The 26,693-nt window shown below is 42.2% G+C and overlaps 1 protein-coding gene across 3 annotated transcripts in view; it reads left to right on the top strand.

Annotated features, from left to right (window-relative positions):
- Positions 1 to 26,693, top strand: part of CDKAL1 (CDK5 regulatory subunit associated protein 1 like 1) — a 615,335-nt gene that overhangs the window by 507,200 nt on the left and 81,442 nt on the right. The window lies entirely within an intron of this gene.

Here is a 26,693-nt window from a genome sequence, read left to right as displayed (position 1 = left end):
CTTCTACTGGCTTCCTCTTCATATCCTTTGTGGCACTGTATCAAAGTCACCTCAGATTATTTTGGCTTCCCTTGTGAAGACTTCATTCCTCTACAAATTAGTCAGCAGGCAGTGAGGAATTGAATATAAACGCTAGCTGGAGTTCCTTTTGATCTTTGCTTTAAGATCGGTAATAAATTATTGTGAGTAGCTAGACTGCTTGATGAGTGATTTTTGAAGGCTCCCAAGGTTGGGGCTGCTGGCATGGGTTTCACTCTGAGCGTGCAGTGCAGGAAGGTAAAGCCTCCTAGGCAGCTGCTGCTCCTTGTAGCCCTCTCCCTTTTTTCCAAGGTCCATCCAGGCAAGTCTCACCCTGTTACTTTTCTTTTTAGGGTATGATTGGTTCTTTAATCACTTTTGAATGTAGTTGACCCTGTTGCTTTTGACCTTGTCTCTTAGGGACCGGTGTCCACAGACACCAGAATCACAGGGACTGAGTAATGTGCACTGTTTTCTCGATCTTAGGATGTTCCTTTTTAACCCATATATAAAATAACAGAGGTGTGTGATTCAAGTTACCTCATCACTTTAATTACCCAGTTATATTCAACAAATTCGTTTTCTAGGCAGATTTGTTTTGGTGTAAAATGTTTTACAAATTGTGGTTAAAGTTGGTTTAAACATTTCATACTGAGAGTTCTGAGTGACCTTTAGGTTAAATATATACATATATGGTCGTGAAAGCTGATATAAAATAAAATATAGACTGGGATTTGCTTTAAAAAAGAATTCCCAGAGGGGAGTGGGTCGAGGTAGTAAAATCAGGTCGGCCGTGTGTTGAGGATCATGGGAACTGAGTGATCGGTGTGTGGGAGTTCATCATTCTAGTCTGTATATTTCTTTTATATGATTGAAGTTTTCCATAATAAAAAGAGGCAGAAAGTAAAATAAGCTCTGGTCTGTTTCTGGGAGTGAATATTGTGGTATTCTTTTCCTCTCTAGCTAGGTGCCTTTTATTGTTAATTTTTCTCTTGATGTAAATTTTTACCAGAGAAGGACTTCTCCACATTTCATTGGATTCGTTATGCTGAGTAAACTCAGAAATGCAACTCCTGTTCTAAAGTTGGCCTAATTTCCTGGGGCGTCATCCTAAATTATAGTGGGTCACTGAAATGATAGCCTTGCCTAGTAGGAACTGTTATAACAGTTCTAATTACAAAGGGTAGTTAGTACAACCGTTTGGTTCCCACTGACTCAGTAATATTTGCTCTTCTTTCCTCCCCCAACCAAGATTGCTCCTGCCTGACCCCAGACACAGGAGAGTCACTCGGTTAAGCAAACGTGTCGTTTGAGTGAAACCAGGTGCATTTCTTAATCATACTCTGAAGCCATTGTTTAGATTGTAAATGGTCAGTTGGTTTTCTCTTAAATGCTGTTGCAAAAAGCAAATAAAGCTTAGAGCAAAATGTGCGCTCGAATGAGTCTTAAGGAAAATACCTGATCCATTCTTTATAATCTAAGACAAATTTTGCTGGAGACTGAAAGAATTTCATTTTGGACAGTTATCTCTTGTTCCATGTCCATTTTTTAAAAATTTGTTTTCAGAAGTTCTTAGGATATAGGCTTGTACAGAAGGGCTTGACCACAGTTAATTCCCATTTATCTATCCTAATAAAAAGGAACATTGGTAAAGAGAATCCAGAGGAGCAGGTTGTCTGATTTTCTTTGTGTATTATATTCTTTCCTCTGTTCTTTTAATAAATGCGTAGTAAACATAGCTTGTAATTCATAGAAACACATCATACTAAGTACAGGAAAGGTTGCAGGGCCAGAGGCTTTCCAAGCCCAGAAGCCGACCTGGAGGAGTTTCCCTTCGGATAAGTTGTGGGTGAGCGGGGCAGGCTGTGATCAGAGTACTTTCTTTAAAGCTACGCAGATCAGCACACGCTTTCTGTCTTTGGCCTGAAGAAGATACTGCCATGCATATAAAATATGTCACTCTTTCTTATTTCCTTCCTTCCTTCTTTATTGTTAGATTTTATCAGAATTATGTTTCAGAAAAAAATCTCAGCTTATGAGCTAAATGCAGATGTTTATAAATCTAACATAAAATCTACTATAAAATATGAAAATGCCTGGAAAGAAAAAGTTACAAAATTCTGTTTAGGTCTTTAGTGCTTTTCAACACCTGTAAATTTGTATAAGGTGCTAAACACAGTTAATTTTGTAGGAATTAATATAGATTTGGCCATTCAAAGTGAGTCATTAATAGGCTGTCACTGTTACAGTTTCTCACAAAATACACTGTTACAGTATTTTGTGAAGTGGGTGTCTCATTTTCTTTAAGTGACTGTTGTTATTTTAATAATTTTCTACATTTGTAGACCTACATCAGTAGACACACATGAGAAGAAACATTATTATATAACTCCTGTGTAGGTGAAGACGCTTTACCTTTTGATGACTCAGTGTTATTTTAGTAATTTCTATGTATGTAGCCATATATCCATTGAGCTGTAAATTCACGTGTCCAAAAAACAGGTATGTACAAATGCACTTGGCTAATTAGATAGAAAGTGGCCAGGAGCACTTTACTCTGCCCTTGGCCTTCCTGCCAGTCCCAGCGGACCCGCTGCACAGACCTGCATGTAAGCCAGCCAGCCTGGGCCCCGACTGTCAAAATCACAATTTAATTATCCCTCCGCACCTCATTACTTCTTCGATCCCCCATCCACAAACAGCCCACTTTTTAAAAAATAGTTTTAGCAAACATAGCAGCCTGGTTTCCCAAACCACAGTCAACCCCAGCAGCAGTTAGAGAGTGGTTATTGCTTCAAGAAGTTGGGGCACCGTCACCATGTGGCAGCATGCTGAATGGGAGCAAGAACAGGGCATAAAACTCTAAGTCATTAACAGCGGGACTCTAAAAGTGCAGCTCCCCAGGGCCACTTGATTTGGACACAAATACCAAATACTGCCATGCATGTAGCTGTCCCGTGGTAAAATAATTGGACCTCAATTACATCGAAAAACAGATGTTTTGTTTTAATATAGTATAGATGTATATAGCCTATTTTTAGAAACACTGAAATTTCAAGGGTAAATTTTATTTACCCTTGAAATTTCTCTTAGGAACAACTGGTGCTTAATACGGTTAGGTAAATGAGGTATTACATAGAGAGGGATTTAATAAAATAGAAATAGTGCAGGCATGTTTGAGCATGTGTTGGTACTTGGGTAATGGACAAAAATAAGCATATGACGATGAAAGATGAGGGTAGAATATTCCCCAGATTATTTGTTTATGTAATTACATATAACTATAAAAATATTAAAGTCTGAGAAGTATAAGGTATTTTATATTAAGTTAGGTTACTTTAGGTATAACTCGAGTGGAGTAATTATAAGTGATGTGTCAGTACAATACATTTTCAAGTGCAGTATGAAATACACAAGAAATGTTGGTATGTATTCCCATGATCCACACTTCCTAAGGCTGCCTTAAGGATTGTTAATACAAACACATCTGGAAATTCATATCTACCAGTGTACAGTGAAATATTATATAATAAAAATGAAAAATATTCCTGCATCATTTGGACAGAAGCGTACAGCAAAAATCTCTTTCAAAAGTCTTGGGAAAAAGTCTTGGATTATACCACCATCCTTTCTTCCCTATGAGACTAGTCATCTCTGTGACATCAAGTTTCCTAAATCCATATATCGTACCTTAAGCCCAGGGGCAGTTTCATTTCAGAAATCGTGTATCGATGTACATTTCTCCATTAGTCAGATTCCTCTGGTGATTTAAGATAACAGAAGTCACAGTACCCTGCTCCTGATGTTGGAAGAGTGATGGCGTTTGGCTCCGTGGTGAGGTAGCCACGGTACTGTCAAGCCCCGTTTCCCCCTGTGCCTTCAACAGCACAATGTAGTGCCAGTGCTTTGAGTTGTTCTTATACAGGGAGATGCAGATTTGGAGTATTGCCTGCTGGCCCTGTTGAGCTTTGAGCTATCTGCTGTCTGGAAATAGCAAATTCAGTTTTTAATGGATACGGCACTCTATGATAGCCAGATTTTTCATAGCACATGCAGATAAAGAAACAAGTTATTGATTTGGCATGTTTATGCCATGCTTAAAACAGTTCTCTGCAGCAGATTGTCCAAAGCCATTTGTGCACTTAACTCTATTCCTCATCTTTGGCAAAGATTAAAACATGTTTAAAAAGTAATTTTTGGGATGTTGCTAAATATCGGGCATAATCGGGTAAATGTCTAATCGATCGAGTCCCCTGATTGTTGTGACACATGTCATACTGAACCATGCTTGAGTTATGATCTTGAAACACAGGGAAGTGAGCACTTCACAAATTTTTAAACCCACTTCATTGGCTTCATGGACTCCACTTTAAAGCCAGATTACTAGCTCAGCCTCACAGTAAAGGCCATACTTACTAAAGAGCTCTTGGTGTAAATCTGTGCTTTCATTTGTCCCAGTATCTTCCTTCTCAAGGTGACTGTGTGACTGTCGGTGAAGATGCAGACCCAGCTCCGCTGGCTCCCACATCAGCAGTGACTGTGTCTGGCTGCCTTTGCTTCCTGATCTGTGCAGATCTGCTCCAAAAGCAGTCTCCTCATTTTAAACCTCCTCAGCTTTCAATTCAAGTTGAGTAGCAGATCATGTTTCCTTGAGCCTAACTTTGATATTGTACCTAGGTATTTTTCTCTTTTCCTTCTAACATGACATTGTTCAAAAAAGTCAGGCATTATTTTACATGTTTTTTTAATTCATTTTGTTGCTGTAACTGCAGGGATGGGTGGTACAGAAGGAGGTATCTGTAAATGGCAGTATTTTAGTGTCGTTAAAATGTTACATCCGGGGACCGTTGATGCCAGAATTCTGCTCCGCCAGTTGCCCTGAGGACTGACGAGGGAGAGTGGGATCTGAGTGAACAAGCGCATTGAGGATCCCATTGAATGGCCCCCCTGCACACCCGCCAGCTGCGCCCTTGCTCTCCACCTGGTGATTCACTGTCACTCTGGGCCAAGGAGTCTTCATTTAAGGGGCAGTCAGGGCTGCTGGCATCAGGCACAAGCAGATTAGGCCCTGAGGGGCACCCTGTTTCTCATAGAGTCCTGTCCGGCTTGCTTTCTTCCCTGACTTCCCTCAGTGGGGTCTGGTAGGAGTAGGGCAGGTTTCCAGCCCAGTGGTCCCAGCCTAAAGACTGGAATTCTTTAGGACTCACACACACAGGATACGTCCGAGCCAGAGAAACAGGGCCTGAAAGCCTAAAGCACTGAGAGAGGTCGAAGGGAGAATCCACTAAAGTCACAGGACAGGAGATGGGGACGCGTCCTCGGGACAGGCTAGGGGCAGGTAGGGTGCTGGCCTGGCCTGTTTGTCAGCCAGCATTGGCGACTTCCTTCTTCAGGCAGGTGGGGTCGTGATGCAGGCGGAGGAAGGTTTCCCAGCCCACTGTTTAAGGATGTCCTGTTCAGGAGCATACTCTCTCCCTTCCACCTCCCAAGCACCTTGGGAACATAAGTAGGGAAAAAGCGAAGTTCATGATCAAAAAATCCTTTGCTAACATTCAGTCTGAAAGTATTGATTAAAAAGTTAATCAAAAGAAGCTCTACGTAGATACGGCAGTTACTGTGCTTTCAAATTATTTATCAAGCCAAAAAGTATCTCATTTTCTACTGTCATGGTCGTGTACTGCCTCAATGAAATTCACAAGGAAGAAACAAGTAAAGAGGGGCAGAGGGATTGCATTGTTGCAGACCTTGAGTGAGTGCACGTAACGTCTGCGCCACCAGCCCGAGCTGCTGCTCACCTGCCCCACCAGCCACACTCCTGCTTGTCGTCCGTCATCAGTCGTTGCACCCGGTACGATGTATCACCATCTTCATCCCCAGCCCCAGCCCTTGTGCCTCACCGGCCTTTCCCACCCCCACTGGGACAGCAAACTTGACTAGTACACTGTCCACTGACATGTGACATGTTAGCAAATAAAAATGGAGGACAGGCAGTTACATTTGAATTACAGGTAAACAAAGAGTTTTTTTGTTTTGTTTTGTTGGTGTTAGTATGTGGCAACCTGGATTGCATGTACATTCATATTTCACCTCCACGAATGGAGAAAGAGGAAGAGGAAAAAGAACGTCCAAAATTGAATGAAACAAAATATTGTTTAAAACTTTCCCTGTGTTTAATTTTAAGGACCCCAGAAAGTTTGTTCCCTTCCTCATCTCATCCTTATATAAGTGGCTGGCCTCCCCGTTAAAGGCAAACATCTATTGTCAGATGTGGTTTTTTCAAACATATTATTTTAATTAAGAAGATACATAGCTTACTCATTTGACTTTGGTTCTCTAAAATCTTAGGATATTTTAAGCTGGGAAATCTGTCTGCAAAATTGCTTGGAAGGCACAAAGAGAAGTTAAAGAGCACCCACACCTTATTTTCAAGGAAAAAGAATGTTTATATCCCTCTGAAAAGTGCACTTGGGTCTCCGCAATACATCTTATCATAAAGTATAACCAAGGACTTCTCTGTAGCTGAAGCTATTTTTGTTGAGATGTACTGAGAAACATTAATGCTAGTGATGCTTAAAACACATAATGCAGGCATCCAGTGGGGGAAACAGGGAGCCGTTAACTGCCTCTTCCTTCTGTCGTGCTGCTGCTGGAGTTTTAGGGCTGCCAGGAGTCCTGTGATTGGTGGAGTGCGGGTTGATGCTGTCTGCGGATGGCCTCCCGGGCCTGGCCTGTGTCTTCCTCAGCACGTTATTAACAGCGGCTGAAAGCCCCCATCTGTGTGCCACCCCCGTATGATCACCATGCTATAGATTCTGACTTGCATGATTTCCAGAATTCTGTTGACAAAGAATACTGGAATGAAAGTATTTCCATGGGCCAATAATTCATTCTCTCTAAGGTGTTTGTGTAAGATTAAGAAGACATGATTACAGTTAGCATCTATGGTGCTTTTTAAATGTATACATCAACACTCTCCTCTTGAAATTGGAAAATTAGAGAGTTTTAGTATCTAGGAAGAAAATAAGTTAACCACTTTGTTCTGATGATAATATTTTCCGTTATTTAACACCCTGCTTTTGGGTGTCTTTCAGAATTCCAGAGATGTTTCAAATGCACATGTGTCAAATAAAAATAAAGGAGTTTTTAACAACTCGAGTCCTTTTTAACTCTATCATTATATAGAACACACTTGGGCAGTAAAGGAGAATATTCCATTTTAATTACTGTAAAGTGCGATAGTACACCGACCATGCATGAAACAGAAATCTCTCTAATTGAGTTCAGGCTTTTTGTTGGAGAGGGATAACTTGAACGCTGCTTGTTTTTATTCCTCACTTTTTATTTCTTGTCAACACTTTCATTTTCTAATTTAATTTAAAATTAAATTTTCAGTTGATGTAGTAATGGTTTTGTGTCTGCCTCTCGCCTCCCCCGCCAGCAGGCTCAGTTTCTATCCTGTTTTTCAGTTGGTCTCTCAGTGCAAGCTGGTTATCTTCCCCATTCCATCCTTCGTTGTTCGTATTTTCTTAGTATTCCACTTACTTTTGCATTTCTCCACAGAATTTCTTCGGTGTTCTCTGCTCTTTACTCTCCCGGGGCTCCTGCCTGGGGGACCGCACGCGGGGAGCTCCCCGAGAGCCGAGCCTGGTGCGTCTTCCCGGGGCAGACAGTGATAAGAAGACACAGGCCTGGATCCCCCCAGGGCCTTAGCCTTAGCCGTAGAGCTGCGCAGGCCCTTGGAGTTCGTGGGACACCCCCTCCCATCTCTGCTGAGCAGGTGGGGAAGACGGAATTCAGCCTTCAGGGTTTAATGTCACCTGCACCTCTTTTCCGAGGCACTCAGAGAACTGTCCTCATGCCACCACCATGGCTCGTATGTGCCTTTATTAATTGACTTTGCCCGCTTTCCATGCCTTTGGATTCGGTTCCAGGCAAGAACTGTGAGTTTTCCCCAGGGCTCAGGCGCAGCAACTGGGATAGGATGCTCAGCCCAGGGGGGCAGTCGAGTGGATGGTGACCAGCAGTGGGCTGTGATCACGTCACCCTGTTAGTGTTTACTGCTTCAGGCCACTGCGCTGCGGGTGTCGCCAGGACCGTGTCACTCATTACCTGTCTTCTCTCCCCCTTCCAGAGCAAGACCCCGAATTGTGGACTAGAATTGAATGTGTTATATACAGTATATGAAGTGTATTTTTATTTTGTTTTGATCTGCATATACCAAGTGTTTACCCATCACTCCACAGCAAACACAGGGTTAAAACCCATCTTTTAATTCCAGTTTGTTGTTCTATTCCTGTCACCTCATAGCCGGGACATCCCAGCCGTAATGACCGCAGCTGCGGGAGCTGTGGGGCCCCCTCAGTTGTGATTATAAAATAGGTGACGCATGTGCTTAATACCACAGCCAGGAAAAGCCTCACCCCAGCCCTCTCTCGCGGACCCCTTCCCCCCTCCAGCGACAACCACTGTTTTTGTTTTGTATGTACATTTCTGGAATTGTGTTCTGCACATAGGAACACATACCTACATATGTGGTTTTATATAGGCACGTGCATTTTTTAATTCAAATGTTAACATACTACAAATTCATCTGTTTTCTTCTTTCACTTTGTAGTGTATCTTGGAGATAATAGCACAGAAAGAGCTGCCCCATTCCTTTTTTCTCTAATAGATACATATATTCCATACCAGATGTTTTCCATATTTAACTAGACTCTTACCAATGGATCTTTGGATGGCATCTGACCATTTGTTCTGACAGCACTGCAGTGTATAATCTCACAAACATGTCACTTCATGCATGTATAAATATTAACTGTACAGTAAATTTCTAGAAGTGGATGCCTGGGTTGTAAGTGAATGCCTTTTAACTCGTGGTAGGAGTTGCCAGATGCCCACTGAACAAGGTGCTCTGGTGCTCATTCCCATCAACAGCAGGAACCTGCTTGTTTCCCCACACCCTCCCCTACACACTATGTCAGCTGACTTTTAGAATCCTTTCCTGTTAGGGAAAAAATGGTATCTTACTGTCATTTTTATTTACATTTCTCTTTTGAGTGTGTCCGCTCAGTTATTAGAAATAGCCACAAAAATAGAATAGCCTAGTTCGCTACCTGCCCTTTCAAAACTAAGTTCTGACCCCCTTGCCTACCAGCCTCATGACCTTGCCAAGATACTTAAGTTTTCCTCACCTGTTTCGTCCTTTGTAAAGAGAATAGCGCTGCATTTTATAGCCTCTAAGACACTGTTCATGATAAGACTTGCCACTAGCTTATGTGACACTAAGAAAGAAAGACACTGCCCATTATAATGTTGAAACACCACTGATTCAAAGATACACCTCGAATTGAGAGATGCTAAAATGTAAAGAGGAGATGTATATTTCAGAATTAATGAAATTGTGCTAGTCCCTGTTTTATAGGATTGGCATAGGATGAAATGGAAAGCATCTGTGATCACACCCAGCACGCAGTGCTCAATAAATGACTATTCTTATTCTTATAGTAAAATTACAGTGGCTGGAAGGTCAGCCCCACCACCACTGCTCAGCACATAGTACAATCTCAGTGAAGAACTGGCGCTTTGGCTATTATCATCATTAATGCAAAATCATAGTTACTAGGATGAAAGCAGAGATTTTTGTCTGTTTCGTTCAGTGCTCTTTCTCCAGTACCCAAAACAGTGAGAGGCGTATCTATGCATAGTTCACTGAAGAAACTGATCTTCCTCCTCCTCCTAAGCTTCAGCAGAAGTGTACCTAGAAATCTTAGGTTTTCCCGACTAGCAGGCATAGGAGTTACAGGTCTCAGGGCTCTGTGGTCTTTAATTCCGTCCGCCTCAACCCCCAGAACTCTGGACCTTATCACAAACCACATGGTTTAGTTTTAAAAATAACTCAGTCCTATGGAGCTCAGTGTAAACATTTAAAAACCTTTATTTATAAAACCAAAAACTTTGAATAGAAAGGACTCTTCATAATAGTGTTGGTATAGTATTTTTTCTAAACACTACTCAGGGTGTGTTTTACATATCTGTACAGGATCCCAGTAAGAGTTTTATGAGATTTGGTTAAGTCCTACATTTTAGAGAGTGAGTGCATTTTTTAAATACAATATACTGTCCTCACTACTGATCTAGTCTCGGACTCTTATTACACAGCATATCCACTGCAGAAAGAATAAAGAAAGTAAGACTCTATTTTTTAGGTACTGTAATTTTTTTAACTGAACGTGAGCTACTACAAGAAGTTGTTTCTTCTTCCTGGTTCTAGGGAGGTGGGCTTCAGGAGAGCCGTGGCTACTCCCTAAACATGTCCCTTCTACTCTGCTTTTTCAATTGTAGTATTTTCTCACTTTAGATGGCTTGACTCCATGGATTTTGCTTTATTTAACCTGATGATAGGTATTTGAATATTTCCATGGGGCATAGGTCTCTCTGTTTGGAATCTTTGAAAATTTAAAGTGTAATACCAAAGACATCATTTTAAAGAGAGGAGAAATGAAATATAGAATTTGAGTCTTCTTGTAAATATTTGTGTGTATGTATGTATGTGTCTATATTTTATATATATATATATAATATGTGGGTAGACAGGTAAATAGACGGAAAGATGTGCGTGCTCTTACTGAAATACAAATTCAGGCTAATAACAAGATTGGCTGGGATAACTTAAATTCTCCACAAATAGCCCATGTTTTCTGGCTCATTACCTGTTTTATTTTCCCACCTTTTAAGTGGCCTTAGAATTCTTTGAATGGCTTCAGGTGTACTCAGAGATTAAATGTGGGTATTTGCACCTTACATTCGGCTGCGAGTGTCGAGGCCGAGCCCTGTGGAAGCGCGCCCTCCCTGTCGGTCAGTGCCGTGTGGCCTTGCTCCGGGGCCCTCCCTGGGAGGGAGAGGCTTCCTCTCTTGTATGAGCATCTTGAGGTGGACGGAGGTCACTCCCACATGTTACAAAAGCCCACTTTTACACCAGACCTTTTGCTGATGTGTTTACCTGGCTTTTCAGTCACTCACCTTTCACTTACTTGAGGAAGATAAGGTCAAAACCCGAAAGTTTGCTCTGAAAAGTTGAGGCAAACATAGTTACCTCCTAGCCTCACCGTATGCAGTCAGGCTTAGCACGACGGGTTAACACTGCTGCCGAGCCGCCACTAAACGCGTGCCCCAGGCCAGCAGCTGCTGAGACTTCAGGCCTGGCAGTGGTGCCTCTCTGGGCCTTCCTTCCGCTTGCTGGGTTTAAGCCTCAACCACTTTTCACTTCAGTTATAACATGCAAATACACTCATTTTTAAATAAAGACAAATGGTTTTAGCTCGTGGATGGAAAATCTTTTTCAAATTAAGCATTCATAACAATGAATTTTGAATGTGCACCAGACATATATTTAAAGTTTCCCTCAACGATGGGAAGCACTTGCCTAAGTATGTGATTTCCTTATATGTTCCGGGTCGTAGGTGATGCGCACACGGTAGTGTGTTGGTCTCCCCAGGGCTCCCCTGCCTGGTCTTCCCTTCCAGGCGTCTCCTCTGTTCCTTGGGTGTTGCCACTCACACGTGTTCTGTTCTTTGAGCACCCAGGGCTCAGTGTTTACTGCCTGATGAATATTAACGTGTCTTCCAACTCCGAAGTCCACCAGCGTGTCATCCTAGGCGCCTCCCTCGCCCCTTCCCCTCCTGATTGGTCGGATTCTTCCGGATCTGCTCCTGTGATCATCCAGCTCGGACCTCTTCGCCTTCGGTGCTGCTGCCTTTGTGCAGGTCTTTGGCCGGGAGCTCCTCTCCTTTCCCCTTGCCCTCCAGCCCTGCTGAATTGTATGTCTTTGGCAAATACTCCACGCTCTCTCCGGCCGCCATGTCTAGGTACAGGCTGTTTCCTATTTCTGGAAGCCACTGTTACTTCATTCGCCTGGTAATCTTTCCTCTTCACAACTCAAAGCAGGGGACATGATGTTTGTCCAAAGTCTGGTTGTCTCTTACACAAGTGCTCTTGGCTGTGCATCTCTGAGGCATGTTCTGTATTCTGTGCACACACAGGAAATTAAAAAGCTTGTGTGGACAAGCAGTGGCTCCACTAGATTTCCATATTTCATGTTTAAAATATAATTTCCTATTCCTGGTTATGTTGCATTTATATATAATGAGGGAGGATGGTTTAAAAGCAGGGTCTGCTGTCTTAAACTGTATGAAGAGTGTGCAAGCTCCTCACAATGGAGTGACGCCCTTCGTTAGCAGAGGATCAGACAATGGCATATTAGAATTACCTGGGGTGCTTACAATAGACTGCTGCTTGGCTCCCACATGGCTGCACAAAGTGTGTGTGTGTGTGTGTGTGCTGCATTGCTTCCAAATGGTCTAAATGAGTAAATTATGCTAATTGCCTTCATTATAAAGTTATGCAGTCCCGTCTGAGCTGAGCCCTCAACCCCACCCCTTTCCTGCACCTGAGGTGAGCCCCGCTTCCCCACTCTCCCAGGGCTTCCGTAAACCTTTACCACTTTCCTTAGCTGCCCTACTTCACCCCTGCCTTAAATCCACACACACACATGCACGCACCGCCCTCATTAACTGGTCTTCTGTTTAGATTGCTCAAACAGCAGACCTGAGTGTACCATTTTGAATTTATAGTTTAACCCATATTATACCTAATCTGATAATGTGACATATCTGTAAGGATCCTAACCGATGTACTGGATATTTTATTTAGGATGATGTTGTGAGTGACCCAACTCATGCCGGTTTGAACAAAGAGACAGTTTATAATTTCTTGGCTTCCAAAAGTAAGCTGTCAAGGTAGATTGTGCATTAAGCAGGCTTTGACTTGGGACTCAGATGGCGTCCCCACCAGCTGTCTTTGCTGAACAATCCTCAGCGTGGCCCCCGTTCTCCTGTGCACCAGCTGGAGGTAGGAGGTGCTTGCCCAGCCGCTCCCGCCCCTCGTGCTGCCAAACAGAAAGAAGCAAGGCCAGGGTCCCAGAGATCAGCCGGTTCCACCCGCCAGCTGACTCGGGGTGTGTGCGCTTCCCTGTCCTGGGAGTTACCGTGCGGTCGGGATCCCCACCGCCTCGGGCCACGCTGGCCTGGTCGGGTGAAGGGGTGGGGGTCTCCCTGCGGCGGAGTTAGGAGCGCCTGCAGGACGGGCGGGCCGCTGAGGTCCACGGCAGCGCAGATGCCCACGGTGGGTCTGTCTGCACCGTCCTCAGCAACATTCAAGCAGGATGTTTAATGTCAAGTGTCATACATGAATATATAGTAAAATGCTGGGCCACATTGGACCATTTTGATTCTAGTGTAGTGAATGTAAAAAAGTTAGTTATGATATGTTCTGTTTTTATAAGCAATGCAAGAAATCGCTGTCATTGAATTTATGAGGTTAATTATTTTTTAAAATATTGAAACTTCACTAAATATTAGAAGTGTAATATTTAGATATAATAGAATCAAAAAACTGACTTCGAATCAGTATTTTGTCATTTGAGTTTGGATCCTATGTTTTCTGTGATCGCTAATTCTGTTATCTGCTAGCTATGGCTTGAGTAAAAGCTGCCTTTTTTAGCCCACAGCTGTTGCAGCAGATGAGATAATCTGTGTTAAAGGACATAGTGAAAAGCACCTTCACTACCTCATCAGGCTGAGTTTACCTGGCCGAAGAAAATATCATGCTAATTAAAATGTAATTGCATTTTACTAACGCATTGCTTCTATTACTTAAATCCTGCTTTGTTTTTATACTTGTTTTCGTTTTGTCCAAAGCCTCAGAGTAGCTTATATAAAAGGTATATAATAAGGTATTTTAGGACAGAATAAGAGCTGTGCTGTTCATGCACAAAATCTGAGTCATTGTTACAGTTGAAAATAAAAGCCTGGCCTTCTGGGAGGCAAAAGCGAATAGATAAGCAGCTAAATGCACAACTTTCATTTTATAATAATGGAAAGTATACCGTTCAAGAGGAGCAACAACCTTTTCTTAAGGCAACTCTCAAAAATAGAATGTATCCCATCATTCTTTCTGTTAAGGGGCACTGCACAGCATAATGGACCATTGTACCATAAAACTTACCAGCTTCAGTAAGCTTTGAAAATATTTTGGACAGTTTTCAGTAGAGAAGCTCTCTTACCTGGGTTTTAATCCTCCATTGTTAGCTGTGTAATGTGGGCAGTGTGCTCACTCTCTGAGCTCGGCTTTCTCATCTCTAAAATGGAGATTTAAAAATATAGTACCTACCCCACTGGGTTATTATAAGGAATAAAAAAAAAGATATGTTGAAGAAACTGACTGTTCACTTCTAATGTAGTAAGTGCTTAATAACTGTTAATTGCTATAATTACTATTACAAATTCCATTAGTAAACATTCATTGTTATAATTAGATATCTGTAAAAGAATGTTAGCATGGGGTAATTTTATTGTGATTCAAGTGTGCATGTGACAGGATACTAGAAAATATCACCAAGGTCCTTCAACTAGATAAAAATAGAACCAGCTGGAAATGTAAAGGAGAGAAATGAAAACATTGTTCTGGTATCTTTGGGAGCTAGGATTTTTCTATTATTTTTTAAAACAAGTCATTTTAGAATAGCACTGAAGCCCTCCAAGATATCCTAACAGTGCAAAGCCTGTAGTGGGGAGGGTCAGAAAGCTAGCTCGCATGTGCGAACTCAGGCAGGCCTTAAGATTCACACTTCGAGCCAGTGTCTGCGCCTTAGAATTCTGCCGAGATGTGTAGGCTCATTAAATACCGAAGCCTCGTTGATGTGGTCCAGTCATTCCCTTGTGTGAACAGAATTGTCCTACAGGACCCTGTCTTTAAATTCTGACTCTAAATTTACCTCCTCCCCAAAAAGAAAGGAATTTTCTTTTTGTAACTGTGTATATAACCCAGAATCAGATCACCTAGAGTATTGCACATGCTAATTCCTTGGTGATAGGTGGGTTTTTACACATATACATCAGAATCGCTTAATGTTAGCAATCAGAGGAATTGTAAGGTCAGTTTAATACAGCCCCCTCTCTTTTCTTTCTTTTTAATTTAGATAGGGAAACCAAGTTACAGAGGGTCAAGTCCCACAAGCTGTCACTAATTAATAATAGGACTTGGCGAGTCAGATTTGCTGACTCCTAGTTTAGTAGGCCTTTCACTTTGCCATGAGGTGTTTTGGTTTTTTTGTGGGGTTTTTTGGTTATTGTTTATTTTTGTTAGTAGCTACTATTGATTTTCAATATTACATTCTATAGAATAAGGACTTCTATTTCCAATTGTTCTAGGATTCAGAACTCCAGTATAACGCTGTCTTTTGGCAAATTGGACTTAACATTCTAAGCCCCTGAGGTTGATGTGAACTTGGTTTGTTCCACTGTGAATTTCCGGTTACTTGGCTTTATCAGCGGCCAAGCAAACAGGTCACAGGAGAAGTGATAGTGTTATATGTGACACAGCCACTCCTGGATTATGCAGACCTACTGTGCATTTGTATAAAAGAAAGCCACTGTAGCTTGCCCTTTTTACTGTTCTGCTGATCGAAAGCCATGGAACTGGCCAGGCGGGGGGAGGTCTGTTCGCCCCTGGCAGACCTCCATAGGCAGCACCCCCGGGGTGTGTTGGCTGGGGTGGGAAAGCAGGGTGACGAGCAGAAATGACCAGTGCCGTGGAGAAAAGGACGTCGGTTACGAGTGAATTGAGTTCTCCTCACCTTTTTCTCCCCCTTCTGCATTAGCTCCCACAGCAGACCTTTAAAAAGGGCTTTTGCAAAGACTGCTTGATGATGCAGGGTGGGGCTCACGGTGAACCAAGGTCCGAGAGCAGTTCACACATGTCTGTTCGGTGTGAGCTGGTATTGTGTACCTGTGCTTCTGAATCGTCTGCCTTTTGTATATAATGTGGCTTTTCATAGTGAGGGAAAGGAGAGGAACATACTACTTTCCTTTAAAAAGGCCATGATGGAGCCAGAGAAAATTTGGATGACTGGATTTTTCAGAACCTGTGTGGCTTTATTTTCCTCTGTATTTTTCATTCTTGTCTTTTTTTTTTTTTTTTAACTGTATCATCTACTTTAAATATAAATATCACTGAATTTTGGAAATGCCAATTCTTTGTGACAGGTACTACCTTTTGGGGTGTTTATTTCAATTACATCTAGTTCTAGAAAGATACCCTGTTTCCTTATCAGTTTAAATTCCACTCTCTTGTTGGTCCTTCCGATGGTTTATTCTCCTGTGTTTTGACCACAACTGCTTTTCTCTCACACCCTGAATCCCCATTGATTCGATGTGGCCCGTATTACGTGTATATCCAAAAATCACCACGAATGTGTCAAAGGGAGCCGATGCGAGCCATCCCATATTCAAGTTTTGGTAGAAGTAAAACAGAGATGCATTTCATGGGAGAAGATTATTGAGGAAGATTGCTGTCATTTAACATTTCTAACACTGGGTGGGGAGAGCCTTGATAACTAGATGGTTCCTCAATGATACTGCTGATCAGTTCAGAGCATTTAGTTATTTATTTTAAACGTTCACTGATTTGAAGCAGTTTCAAGAGAGGCCTGAAGCTGCTTTAATCACACTGAACTAAGAAAGTATAGACATGTCTGTTTAGTATGTATCCTAACGTAATGTAACATTGGCTGTTTTTAAATATTTTAAAGGAATAGGGTTTATTATTTTCAAGTAATTAGACAAATTCAGTGTTCCAGGGAGGAGTACTTTGGGATTTTTTTCATGAATAGATAAGAATGATATATTTTCTAAGACACCAACGAGATTTTAGAAAGGAAATGTAGTTGTTAACCACAAAAAAATTCCTAACCTAGCTGGTAATTAAAAATAATACACATTTAATTACAACAAAGTATTCTTTTCAACTATAAAATTACTAAAGGTTTTTAAATTGAGAATACTGAGTGCTGAATGAGACTAGAAATTTAAGAAAGAACCTTAAAGTTCATATCATTTAGCTCAGCAATTCAACTTCTGAAATCTACTCTAAGGAAATAATCTTAAGGACAGAAATGTCAATTTTCACAAAAATGTTCACCGTATTAATAGGAGGGAGAGAGAAGGAGCTTACATGTCCACCATTAAGGATATTAATTATATAAGTAAAGCATAGTATGTGTGCAGTGTAATACCCAGCTGATAAATGTTATTTACACAGAATCTATAACAATGTGGAAAAAGATAGCACAAAACTTAGGATGCCAGTCCTATTTTAAACCAACATAATAATGAAGACAGAAAGATATACTAAAATTTAAGAATTTTCAAGCTCAACCATGGTACTTAAGGTCTTACTTATATTAACGTGCTTGGTGACTCCTTTTTCATTATTGCTACAAAAGTAAAGGTAAGCTGTTTGTTCTCTTTCCAAATTGTCACCTATGTCAAGTTATGAGGGTCATGATTTTTATCTTAAAGCAGAAATGCCTTCAGATAACACATTTAGGTTTTCAAAATATTTTCATTTCCATTAGCCTTATAAATTTGTGGGTTTTAATATATTATTAAGGTATCTCATTTTGCTGCAAAACTCTTTTTTGCAGGAAGTTTGTATTTCCTGGAATTTTCTCCTTCACTGAATATCTGTCTACCTTCTGAAATGCCACAAAATTAGAATTCCAAGGTGGTATTTCCATAGCTGTTAGCAACTGGGACTTACATATTTGTTTGTTCGAGGTCCTGAATGTAGCACGTGGTCATCGTTTAACACTTTCCAAGCACACGTGATCCATTTACAAAGACAAAAAGCAGTTTGTGTTTCTATAGTTATTTTTGTGCAAAGCTGTTAAAGGAACAGGAAATGTCTTCAGACCACCTTTCTCCCTACAACTTCCCCAAAAATAGTCATTAGTATTAAGCAAAACAGAGACTAAAATCGTTTCCCGTAGATCTGTGGAGAAAGGTTGCAAGCTAACACTAGGCACTCGGGGTTATTTATAATAAAGCCTGTGCAAGAGAAACGAGATGCCAGCTCACATGTCAGGCAGCCAGGGGCAGCTGCTTTGTCACTGTGTGGCTCAGTCCCCTCCTAAATCATACAGGGAGTGGGCACTGTTTGCCAGATACTGTCACCAGTCCAAACATTATTAGAATAATTAAAAAGCTTCTAATGTTTTTCTTTTTTGTTAATCTGAAGGGCAGGCTGTTAGGTTTGCCGGCTCTCCCACCTCTCCTGCTCAGGGCTCCCGCGACGAATGTTCCTGCTCCAGATTTTTTATCCAGCCAAGCCTGAGCTCCAGCTTTTATCCCAGTGGGACAGTGTAGCTATGTTCTTGGCGTTTTCTGCCTATTACCAGTTAGGGTCTGTGAACAGAATCTCCATTTGTGAGAACCTCATTGTGGATAGCACGCCGTGGGCTTTTCATTTTGATTGATGGCTCTGGTTCTGCACCATCTGGCTCCTGATAGGCTGCATTAATCATATCCTGAACTAAGAAAGTGTAGACATGTCTGTTTAATATGTACCCTTACATAATGTAACATTAGTTATTCATTCCACTTGCAAAACAGTCATAATGTATGCAAGGTCTTTATATAGTAAAACATAAATATTAATATGCAACCCATTAATGCTGTTTTTACTAGTACATTTGCTTATGAAGATTGAGGAATTAAGAGAAAAACCATGTGCACATTTACATGAACATACATCATTTTGCTGATGTCTCACATGAATTTAGAGTGATGTTGTCTAATACTTTCCTACTAGTATTTACTTTATATATCTCCCTAACTGCCTCTTAAAATGCAGGCTAAATGCAAGCTGCAGGGCAGATTCACTTTTTCTCATGTGAACTGCCTGCATCACATGTAGGCCATCCGTCTGCCCCGCCGCTGGAGGGGTCCTGTGGCCCTGCTCTTTTGTCCTGCCTCTGACTGGGCTCCCTTTAGACACACTCTGTTCCCTGCTGTGTAATGACATCCAGAAAAAATGAGAGAGAGGCCCGGACAGTCAGGATAGGAATCCACGAGTCAACCAACTTTGCTCCAGATTTAAGATGGCCATATTTATCAGTAGCTTCAATTTGGTTTTAGAAATTTGCTAGGACCTTTTCCAGTCCAGAGAGATTTAGGGTACATTAATCATAATCTGTTTGGTACCTAGAAGAGGGAGGGTAAAGGGATTTAAATTCTCCTGGGAAGTTACCTTGTACAAAATTGCTAGAGCATATTTCTTGAGGTAGCAAATTAAAACCCTAACTTCATAAAACATATTTTATGTTTTATTAATTATGTTTTGTCATAACAGCACTGTATTCCTATGCAGTTACATCTTCTTGCATGTGCCCTGCATTGGAAGTCTGCATTTAATGACTTACAGGGTGGACGAAGGAGTGAAGATCAATGCTGCTGTGCCGCAGAATACAAATTGCAGTCCACACTGTGACAGTAATCGGTCATGGAGCAACGCATGAGAGATACCGTGGGCGGTCATAGCGGCCGTCGAGAAATAAGGAGACACCGTTTCACTGAGGTTTAGCCACGTAAACACTGTGAGCAACACCATGGATACCATACAAAATGTAACACATGGATACAAACTGACATCTTCACTGGTTTAAGGTATCAGGATAACCTTACATATCAATCTGGGAGAAACCATTTTAGGAGTAAAATCAGTCAAGTTAAATATTCAGCTCATCCATTTCTTCTTTTAAAGCTATTTTTAGCTATTCTTCCCAATAATTTAGATCCCATTATTGCTTAATTCATTCAATTAATTGATGTTTTTAAAAATACACTCACTGCCTAGAGCACTGCTCGACAGACTAGAGAACAGAAGATCTATAATGAACAAGCTTGCAGCCCGGAGAACACTGCTGTAGTCCTAGGAATTTGTGAAAAACACTGCTTTTGCTATTAAGGATGGAGGGTTCATGTCTTGACAATGCCATTCATCAGCTCAGCTGGATAATATTGAAAATGGGTTCAAACTGGCTGGCCTATTTCCAGATTAGCCTTCCTTCTAAGGTATACTAGTCTTAGTTAGCTTTTTATCTAAAAAAAAGAAATATCTTTAATAGTCTCAAACCTAATTTCTTATTTTCAAAATGGAGACCATCTCTGCTCTATCTACCTTTAGTGTTTGTGAGGGTCAGGTGAGGTGACACACATGGGTTATGAACTTTTCAATGCTATAAAAATAAATGTACTGTCATTTTTGTTGATTAAACTCTCTTGGATTTCATCTGTTACATTCAGGAGAGTTCGCACAGGGACTCCTCCCCGTCACTGTGAATTTAAGAACCACTGAAATGACGGACACGTTTCCTGGTACGTGCGTTCCTCATCTTGCTAAGTTCCCTCTAGAGTTACAACAGAGACTGAAAGTAATTTTTTGCCCCAGAACCATATGCTAGGGAAATACAACATAATTTAATTTCCTCCTTCCACTGACATATATTAGACTGTGCTTCTTCAAAATTAAGGACCTTCATTCTGAAGCTCAGACAGAACTGAAAGGGGTGGACTTTAAACCAAAACATGTCATTAGTTCAGGGAGGTAATGCCAGAAAGACAGCCTCCAAAGGTCAGCGCTCCGCTCCTCGCCGTGCTGGAGTGGGGCAGGAGCAGATGGGCAGCTGGGTGACGTGGACGGCCCGCTCCGTCCTGCAGAGCCGTCCTGAGACTGACTCCGCATGCTGTCAACTCCCAAATGCCATGGAAACCTCTTTCCACTATGGAAATATAGAAACACAAGTAATTTTTAATTTGTAGCATTTTAATGAATCGGTGCTATTCTCTTTTCGCCTTATCACGACTATATGAACATCTGCCTTATTACTGAATTGAAGCACTTTTTAGTGCTGCCAGCTTCTCTGAAGGATAGTCCCACCAATGTGTGGTTCTCCAAATCAGGGAGAATTCACTCCCATTCTAGGCCACGTTCTGTGTCCACTTTGACTGAAGGTGGAATTGGGGCCTTCTGTTCACTCACTGTGCAGCGTATCGCGGAGCAGGGCTTTGTCTGTGAATAGGAGGTCCTGCTCCGATGCCAGCAGTGTGAGTGGGGCTCAGCAGTCATTAGGTGAAGTCTGTAAACCCCGCGTTCATTTGTTCAGCCGCTGCACAGAGGCACTGGGAACGCGACACGGCAGCAGGCCGTCCGTGTAGCACACCGTGCTGGGGTGGGGGTGGAGGCAAGCAGCTAATACGCCAGTGCCACTGACATTAGTTACTCTGACTAGTGATAGTGTTCATAGCAAAGCATGAATCAAGCATCTAAAGGAACCACATTATAAAAGTTTAATGGAAGGTCATTTGAAACTTGGAAAGCATGAGGAATGTAGTAGTACTAGCTTCACATTGGGAAACAGTTGGGAGAACCAAGACTATTTGATTCAGATCAGTTTATTCCTCATTCCCCTAAGATCTAAAAATGCTTACATTTTCCCCCTAAGACCTGTATTTAGAGGTTTGTCTGAAAGTTGTGACCCTTGTGCCAATTCACCAATAGCATAACTGTACTAAGTGTACCTTTTGGAGTTTCACATGTGTGTTAAATTGTAACCAAAAAAATGAGCACATTCCTCTGCACATAACTGTCCCATGCTTTTCCTTAATAACACTGCACTGTTAGATATTATTTCTTTTGACTGTATCTCAAATCAGAAAGATAATAGTGAGGAGTTACTTCCAAGCTGTCTCTCCTATACTGCAATGAATTATCTGTCCTCTACTCTTCCCAGAGGCCTCCAAGGTTATTGATAGTCCAGGCTGATGTGTACTGCTGCACTCCCCTCACCCCCCAACCCTACGAACATGCAGAGCCATGGAATACATGGACTGGAATCAAAACAGGGAAGTCTGTTAGGAGGGGTTGCAGGTGCACAGTCATGCATCACGCAGTTGGTCGGCATTAATGTGGACCAGAGGTTTCCAGCGCGCATCAGGTTCATAAGGGAGCATGAGCACTGGTTGGTCCCTATTTCATGGTTAACCAAGTTTGCTGCAGCGACTTAGCTTTGAGTTGAAGACAGTGTTCTTGCCAACAGGGCTGTTCTGAGCGACGGTTGAGGGAACTGTGTCTTTTTAGTTACGAGTTATTTCAGTTATATACAAGTTGACTGGCCATCGCTGTCCAAGGTGGGTCAGTCACACAGAGTAAGCCATCTCTCTTCGTAGTGGACTTTCTTTTCCACAGCTTGTTACAGTTTTCAAAAGGCAGTCAAAGCATGAAAAAGTCTTGAAATGATAAGTAAGCCGAAGCCTTCTAAATACATGAGATATTTATCTCTTGAAAGAGTCTTTATTTTTATGAGTTAGGGTTTTTTTAAATAAAACATTAAAAAATAGGAATTGGTTTTCTTTTCTAAAGAAAAGTAATTTCATTAGAATTTTGCATTGAAAGAACCTATCCACAGGGTAAAATGACAACATGCTTGCTGTTTTAAGCTCATTATTTTCAGATGGCAGAAACATGGAATAACAAAAGGAAAGCCCATTATAGTAAACGGCTAATGTAACTAATGTTAGACAAGATAGGAAGATGCTTGTCAGAATCAGATAACTTAGGGCCGTGGTGTCATATTTTTCCCAAGAGGGGAGAGTCTTAATAGCACAGCCATTCAGCTTCCCATTGAACGTTTATTGTTTACAGACACTTTCAGAACAGCCGTCTGTGTCACGTACGGCTTCCTCCTTTCAGCCTCCTTTCAGTTTTATTCTTGCTGTTTGGCTCATTTTCCCCTTACTCCCTTTAACATTCACAAAGCTATTCACTTTCATGCGTATCACTGGGCTCACATTTCTGTTTCACGTGACACCAGCGGCCCTGCCCCTCAGCAGGCCTGGGGCGTAGCTTGTCTCAGCCTGCATTTTGTCGTGCGAAAGAAAATGGCCCCTCCACGTAAATTCAGTGGCTCAACCAGCATCATCAGGGTGTTGTGTGTGTGTGTGTGTGAGTTTGGGGGGAAACATTATTTTATCATCTCAACCACAGACAACCACAACCCATAGCTTTTTAAATGCCCATCCTTCAACAAATGCAATTTTATTTCTAACATTTCTGTAATCCAGATCTGCTAAAACATCTGAGCAGCGTGGTCCCTGTCAGAAAGAGCAAATGCCTTGCGGGTCAGGTGATCCTGGCTTGGGAAGTGTTTTCTCTCATTTACTAGCTATGATACTTTGGGCACATTTTTTAACTGTCCGACCCTCACATTTGTTGTCTGTAAAATAGCAAAAAATAGTATCTACCTTTTGTGAGAAATAGACCTCCAAAAACAACTGATTCATTTTAAGTACTCATAAAATCTCTTACCCATCTCTCTTCCCTTCCTTCTAAACAATTACTATTTAATATGCTCAGTAGTCTAGGCTCTTGGAAATACTGAATTATTAAACATTTCCATGTTTTATTTCTCAAGTCTTACCATAGCAGTTGAAAATACATTACAGTGAAAACATATATGCATCATGGATTAGCTCAGTGAAGCCCATCTTTATACATAACTTCAAAGTCATGCCTAACCCTGGAGAGAACTGTGAAGTCTGCCTCTCCCGGCAGTTGGCGTCTCCTGTCCCCTTTGCATGACCTTTTCATGGCTCGTGACCTCCACAGCCTCTCGCTGTCTGCAGTCACCACAAGCAAGCCTGCTTTTGGGAAAGAATGCAGTAAACACATTCATCATAAGGTATAAATTACTGAAAAGGGTCAATATGAGAATCTCCCTGGCTATTGTCATTTTAACAGAAGAGACAAGGATTTAAGCCAGAGTATTAACTACTAATTGTTGATTCTCATACATTAGTGAAGCATTTCTCTAACAGACTTTCTGGAACTTGTCAATTACAATGTCCCTGAAAATCTGAAAATTGTAACTTGGAATTGACTTTTTCCTCTTAAAGAGGTTACTTTCGATGACTGGTGACCCTGGCAAAGAGATCCACAAATCACCAGAAATGTTCCCCTCAGGCAGAAGCCTATTGCACTTTGTGACCGTGTCATCCACTAAAACGCACAGTGTCATCAAGAAAGGGAACTGGGAACAGAGCAGAAGACAGCACGTCCAGGACGGCTACCAGACAGTTACTTCTGGGCATCAGCATATCTGAAGAAAAGCCTAATAGGGCTGGAGAACCTTCAGTGCAAAGTCAGTGTTATGTACCTTCCTAAGGGTCATCACTTACAGAAAAGATAGAAAAGGGAGAGAAAATCTTGTTAGTCATTAGGTTAAATATTACAGGCAAGAATATCTTTATTTTTCTCAGTTAAATTAACACAGTATTTTCTCCAAAAGCCCTATTAAGGGAGAGACGAGGAGGTCTCATCCATCACTGCTGGTAATTTCAGCTTTCTGCCGACTTTCTCCTTCTTTCGTAGTTACTCTTCTGGTACCAAGAGAATGTGGGTCAGATATGGAAGATCAAGGAGAAGGAATAAAGAGGAATCCACTTAATTGCTAACTGTTCCCATGAAACATGAATAATACTGTCCAGCACTGGGTTATATACTGCCTTGTGTGTTCGCTTAAGTACTCTTAGCCAACTACATTGTAAATTTCTCACAAGTAGGACTGTCTTATATTTTCAAATGCCCTTAAAGGAAACTTAGCTAGTAGTTGACATTTAATAGGTTCAAAGTAAATACTTGCTGAGTGGAACTGCATTTATGGTGAAGTTACCTACAACTTTCTCATGTAGAGGCCAGATATAAACACTAGAGAGTCCGACACGACCTCCTCTGAGGATGCCTTGGACATGATGCCCTTAGAACGGCTCCTTAATCCAGGCGAGCTGCCTCTTCCTGGGAGACTCATCCAGCCACTGACCAAGCCCCCATCCAACCACGCTCTCAGCCGGAACTGGCTGCCCACCGCAGGGCGCTGGTGCGTGGTGCCCGGGGCTGGGGTGCGAGGTGTCCTGACTCTTGCACAGCAAAACATGGTTGTGCTCACGATACCCTAGTATCCATCACGGAAAACACTGGATTCTTAAAACCTTTGCCCTTCCCACTATGCAAGCCTCATACTCACCACCACCTCCCACCCCACCTTGTACTTTAAGCTGAACTTTTTCTCCACGGAATATCTTCTAATCCTTCAGGGCAGACGGCTCAGTCACATCACTCTTAGAAGCCTCTGCTTGTGACAGACCCAGACGGGGTAAGTGGCACTTTGGTGGGCTTTCAGAGCATTCACGCCTCCTTCTGCTGTGACTTTTGTCCCCATGAATTGTGGCTGTTTACTTTCTGTCTCTCTCACTAGACTAAAAGCTACTTAAAAACAAGTTGGATGTCCCAGGAACTTGCCCAGTGTCTGACACGTGCTGAGCAAGTAATAAATAACTTTTTAAATGAATAATCAGTGGCATTCTCAGAGCAGAATCAGGCTACTCAGCAAGCCTTTATTATTGTGTACCTCCTGTGGCAGGAAGAGCCTGGCACAGACATGGAGGGCATCAGCCCCACCGGCTCATGGATGGGTCGTGTGCCGGGCCAGGCGGGGTGTCAGGAGAGGATGGACCACACTCCTTACGGTGGGGCCGGCTCAGGCTGGAGGCACTCAGCAGCTCACAGAACAGGAGTGGGACGTGACAGCCGGAGGTATCGGCCCCGCTGTGCTGAGCGTGGTCTTCAGACCCCGCCGGCTCACAAACCTACTGATCTCAAATGAAGTGACTGCACAAGTTGGAGTTCAACACTTAGGAATGTGACAGAGTAGTATTGTGTCTCTTAAATCATTCTAAAAACCTCGGGGCTTGTAATTTATGTATCTTTTTAATTTCACTTTTCTAGTCACCAATTTGTATTGTGTCTTATAAGTGAATAGGTTCCTGATGCATCGGAAATATTTTTCAGAAAGAAAAGGAAGAAGGGAAGGAGGGATAATATTTTTAAAAGCTGGTAGTTTGAGCATTGGTGGTTCGGCAATGATTTTGTTTTGCACCAGAATCCAGGCTGGAGGCCAGAGAAGCAAGAAGTTAACTGCTAATTCCTGCCCTTCCTGTCTTTGCCCAGGCAGGGGAATGGCTGACTTGAGCTGCAGGCAAGAGGTTAGGATGAGGGGCCTTTCCAAGTCCTGAGAGCTCTGGGTGAGAGAAGGACCTGGCCGGAACTCCAGTGCCAGCAGGAAACCAGGAAGAACTCCGCCTGTGTGGGTGAAGCTAGTGCGTCAGAAGTGTCAGGAGCTGGGGCTCCGCAGAAATTGGGGTGCCCAGTTTTCACATCAGGCAGCAGGGTTTGTGATAGCACAGTTAATTCCAGCACCAAACTCTGGTGAGCTGGGGGCCACCAGCGTGCTCGCCACCCTGACAGTGATGGGCTTGAGAACAGAATGAGGCGGGCTGCACGCCGTGGCTGAGCACCTTGCGGCAGCCACCGAGCAGGCGCAGGGTGGCAGCGGCCGGCAGGCCTAGCGTGTGAGAGGAGCATTGTGCCAGAGACTGTGAAGATTCAGAGGTGAGCAGTTGTGTTGAGAATCTGAACCAAAAGCATAGGCAAGAATATACATGGAAAACTGTAGGAGAAAGAGGAGTAAGCTTGCAGTGAGGCCGTCGTGATGAATGTATGAACTAGTTTGTATGCAAACTCAAGGAAACATTTTTACAAAATCATTACAAGAAGTTAGAGATGGTAATGGCAAGAGTACACCTACTGACTGTAAAGCAAGAAACAGTATAACCCTCCTAAAAATTGTTTACATATAGCAGGGTTGAAGTGTCACGTACTGAAACCCG

This window comes from Manis pentadactyla, chromosome 16 (genome assembly GCF_030020395.1).
Source record: "Manis pentadactyla isolate mManPen7 chromosome 16, mManPen7.hap1, whole genome shotgun sequence".
In the NCBI taxonomy this organism is placed as follows: Eukaryota; Metazoa; Chordata; class Mammalia; order Pholidota; family Manidae; genus Manis; species Manis pentadactyla.
Note: the sequence above shows the minus strand (reverse complement) of the source record. Positions and strands in the feature narration are given on the sequence as shown.